The sequence below is a fragment of the Callionymus lyra genome, unplaced genomic scaffold, assembly GCF_982586985.1.
Source record: "Callionymus lyra unplaced genomic scaffold, fCalLyr1.hap1.1 HAP1_SCAFFOLD_210, whole genome shotgun sequence".
Lineage (NCBI taxonomy): Eukaryota > Metazoa > Chordata > Actinopteri > Syngnathiformes > Callionymidae > Callionymus > Callionymus lyra.
The window spans coordinates 74,704-78,723 of record NW_028258651.1 but is presented as its reverse complement, the minus strand read 5'-3'; the positions used below and the strand labels follow the sequence as shown (position 1 = coordinate 78,723).

The 4,020-nt window shown below is 56.3% G+C and overlaps 1 non-coding gene across 1 annotated transcript; it reads right to left on the bottom strand.

The window, feature by feature from the left end:
• Positions 1-3,594: 3,594 nt before the first annotated feature.
• Positions 3,595-3,713, bottom strand: LOC148058054 (5S ribosomal RNA). The gene has a single exon (XR_015710204.1). It is a non-coding gene; the product is annotated as a 5S ribosomal RNA (ribosomal RNA).
• Positions 3,714-4,020: the final 307 nt, after the last annotated feature.

The window sequence follows — 4,020 nt, the reverse complement described above, 5'->3', positions numbered from 1 at the left end:
ATGACCGCTCGAGTCGCCCGCCATCCCGGTCCGGAGCTCAACACTTTGTCGTTTTTTCCACTCCCTCCCCATTAACCTCTAGGTGGTTGCGCTCGTGACATCAAAAAGACCACTTTTTGCAGAGCAGTCACACTCGGAAAAAATTCGTTTCGTCTGGCAAAAGAACCAGAGTTCTCAGCGGGCTTCCAGTCCAACCTTGTCCGATTTTGAGGCACCAGGCTCGGCCACAGTCCGAGCCCATTCACTCCCTCCCCTGTTGTACTCGCTCCCTATTAACCTCTAGGTGGTTGCGCTCGTGACATCAAAAAGACCACTTTTTGAGGAGCAGTCACACTTAGGAAAAATCCGTTTGCGCTCACACCATCCCTCCCCATTAACCTCTAGGTGGTTGCGCTCGTGACATCAAAAAGACCACTTTTTGAGGAGCAGTCACACTTAGGAAAAATCCGTTTGCGCTCACACCATCCCTCCCCATTAACCTCTAGGTGGTTGCGCTCGTGACATCAAAAAGACCACTTTTTGAGGAGCAGTCAGACACCGAGGTTTTCTGGATTTATGTCCGTTTTCCTGGTTCTCTGACTCGGGCACCTTGTGACCGACATCCCCCCCTTCCCTGGTTCTATTTTGCCGATACTTTGGTGAGTTTTCTACCCGCAAACCAAGCCCCCCAAGCCCGCCGCCTGGTGGGGGAGCATGCCGCCTGGCCCGGTTCTATTTTAGGTCACTTTGGTGAGTTTTCTACCCGCAAACCAAGCCCCCCAAGCCCGCCGCCTGGTGGGGGAAGAGGCCCCCTGGTCCCGGTTCTATTTTAGGACACTTTGGTGAGTTTTCTACCCGCAAACCAAGCCCCCCAAGCCCGCCGCCTGGTGGGGGAAGATGCCCCCTGGTCCCGGTTCTATTTTAGGACACTTTGGTGAGTTTTCTACCCGCAAACCAAGCCCCCCAAGCCCGCCGCCTGGTGGGGGAAGATGCCCCCTGGTCCCGGTTCTATTTTAGGACACTTTGGTGAGTTTTCTACCCGCAAACCAAGCCCCCCAAGCCCGCCGCCTGGTGGGGGAACATGCCCCCTGGTCCCGGTTCTATTTTAGGACACTTTGGTGAGTTTTCTACCCGCAAACCAAGCCCCCCAAGCCCGCCGCCTGGTGGGGGAACATGCCGCCTAGCCCGGTTCTATTTTAGGTCACTTTGGTGAGTTTTCTACCCGCAAACCAAGCCCCCCAAGCCCGCCGCCTGGTGGGGGAAGAGGCCCCCTGGTCCCGGTTCTATTTTAGGACACTTTGGTGAGTTTTCTACCCGCAAACCAAGCCCCCCAAGCCCGCCGCCTGGTGGGGGAACATGCCCCCTGGTCCTGGTTCTATTTTAGGACACTTTGGTGAGTTTTCTACCCGCAAACCAAGCCCCCCAAGCCCGCCGCCTGGTGGGGGAGCATGCCCCCTGGTCCCGGTTCTATTTTAGGACACTTTGGTGAGTTTTCTACCCGGAAACCAAGCCCCCCAAGCCCGCCACCTGGTGGGGGAAGAGGCCCCCTGGTCCCGGTTCTATTTTAGGACACTTTGGTGAGTTTTCTACCCACACTGCAGGTCCCCAAATGCCGCCATCTGGTGGGGGAACATGCCGCCTGCACCGGTTCTATTTTAAGTCACTTTGGTGAGTTTTCTGCCCACACTACGGGTCCCCAAATGCCGCCATCTGGTGGGGGAACATGCCGCCTGCACCGGTTCTATTTTAAGTCACTTTGGTGCGTTTTCTGCCCACACTACGGCTCCCCAAATGCCGCCATCTGGTGGGGGAACATGCCGCCTGCACCGGTTCTATTTTAAGTCACTTTGGTGAGTTTTCTGCCCACACTACGGGTCCCCAAATGCCGCCATCTGGTGGGGGAACATGCCGCCTGCACCGGTTCTATTTTAAGTCACTTTGGTGAGTTTTCTGCCCACACTACGGCTCCCCAAATGCCGCCATCTGGTGGGGGAACATGCCGCCTGCACCGGTTCTATTTTAAGTCACTTTGGTGAGTTTTCTGCCCACACTACGGCTCCCCAAATGCCGCCATCTGGTGGGGGAACATGCCGCCTGCACCGGTTCTATTTTAAGTCACTTTGGTGAGTTTTCTACCCACACTACGGGTCCCCAAATGCCGCCATCTGGTGGGGGAACATGCCGCCTGCACCGGTTCTATTTTAAGTCACTTTGGTGAGTTTTCTACCCACACTACGGGTCCCCAAATGCCGCCATCTGGTGGGGGAACATGCCGCCTGCACCGGTTCTATTTTAAGTCACTTTGGTGAGTTTTCTGCCCACACTACGGGTCCCCAAATGCCGCCATCTGGTGGGGGAACATGCCGCCTGCACCGGTTCTATTTTAAGTCACTTTGGTGAGTTTTCTGCCCACACTACGGGTCCCCAAATGCCGCCACCTGGTGGGGGAACTGCCGCCTAGTCCCGGTTCTATTTTAGGTCACTTTTCTCACTTTCTGACCCACAAATAATGCCCCAAATGCCGCCGCCTGGTGGGGGGAACTGCCGCCTAGTCCCGGTTCTATTTTAGGTCACTTTTCTCACTTTCTGACCCACAAATAATGCCCCAAATGCCGCCGCCTGGTGGGGGGAACTGCCGCCTAGTCCCGGTTCTATTTTAGGTCACTTTTCTCACTTTCTGACCCACAAATAATGCCCCAAATGCCGCCGCCTGGTGGGGGGAACTGCCGCCTAGTCCCGGTTCTATTTTAGGTCACTTTTCTCACTTTCTGACCCACAAATAATGCCCCAAATGCCGCCGCCTGGTGGGGGGAACTGCCGCCTAGTCCCGGTTCTATTTTAGGTCACTTTTCTCACTTTCTGACCCACAAATAATGCCCCAAATGCCGCCGCCTGGTGGGGGGAACTGCCGCCTAGTCCCGGTTCTATTTTAGGTCACTTTTCTCACTTTCTGACCCACAAATAATGCCCCAAATGCCGCCGCCTGGTGGGGGGAACTGCCGCCTAGTCCCGGTTCTATTTTAGGTCACTTTTCTCACTTTCTGACCCACAAATAATGCCCCAAATGCCGCCGCCTGGTGGGGGGAACTGCCGCCTAGTCCCGGTTCTATTTTAGGTCACTTTTCTCACTTTCTGACCCACAAATAATGCCCCAAATGCCGCCGCCTGGTGGGGGGAACTGCCGCCTAGTCCCGGTTCTATTTTAGGTCACTTTTCTCACTTTCTGACCCACAAATAATGCCCCAAATGCCGCCGCCTGGTGGGGGGAACTGCCGCCTAGTCCCGGTTCTATTTTAGGTCACTTTTCTCACTTTCTGACCCACAAATAATGCCCCAAATGCCGCCGCCTGGTGGGGGGAACTGCCGCCTAGTCCCGGTTCTATTTTAGGTCACTTTTCTCACTTTCTGACCCACAAATAATGCCCCAAATGCCGCCGCCTGGTGGGGGGAACTGCCGCCTAGTCCCGGTTCTATTTTAGGTCACTTTTCTCACTTTCTTACCCACAAATAATGCCCCAAATGCCGCCGCCTGGTGGGGGGAACTGCCGCCTAGTCCCGGTTCTATTTTAGGTCACTTTTCTCACTTTTCTACCCACAAATAATGGCAAAAAAAAATGCTTACAGCACCCAGTATTCCCAGGCGGTCTCCCATCCAAGTACTAACTGGGCCCGACCCTGCTTGGCTTCCGAGATCAGACGAGATCGGGCTCATTCAGGGTGGTGTGGCCGTAAGCGAGGGAAGCGCTTGTGAAATGCCCCAAAGTGTTGAAAATGTTCCCCAGGCCCCTGGTTCCCCATCCCCGCAGGAGGAGGCTCCCCAGGCCCCCTGGTTCCCCATCCCCGCAGGAGGAGGCTCCCCAGGCCCCCTGGTGCAGGAGGAGGCTCCCCAGGCCCCTGGTTCCCCATCCCCGCAGGAGGAGGCTCCCCAGGCCCCCTGGTTCCCCATCCCCGCAGGAGGAGGCTCCCCAGGCCCCATGGTTCCCCATCACCGCAGGAGGAGGCTCCCCAGGCCCCCTGGTTCCCCATCCCCGCAGGAGGAGG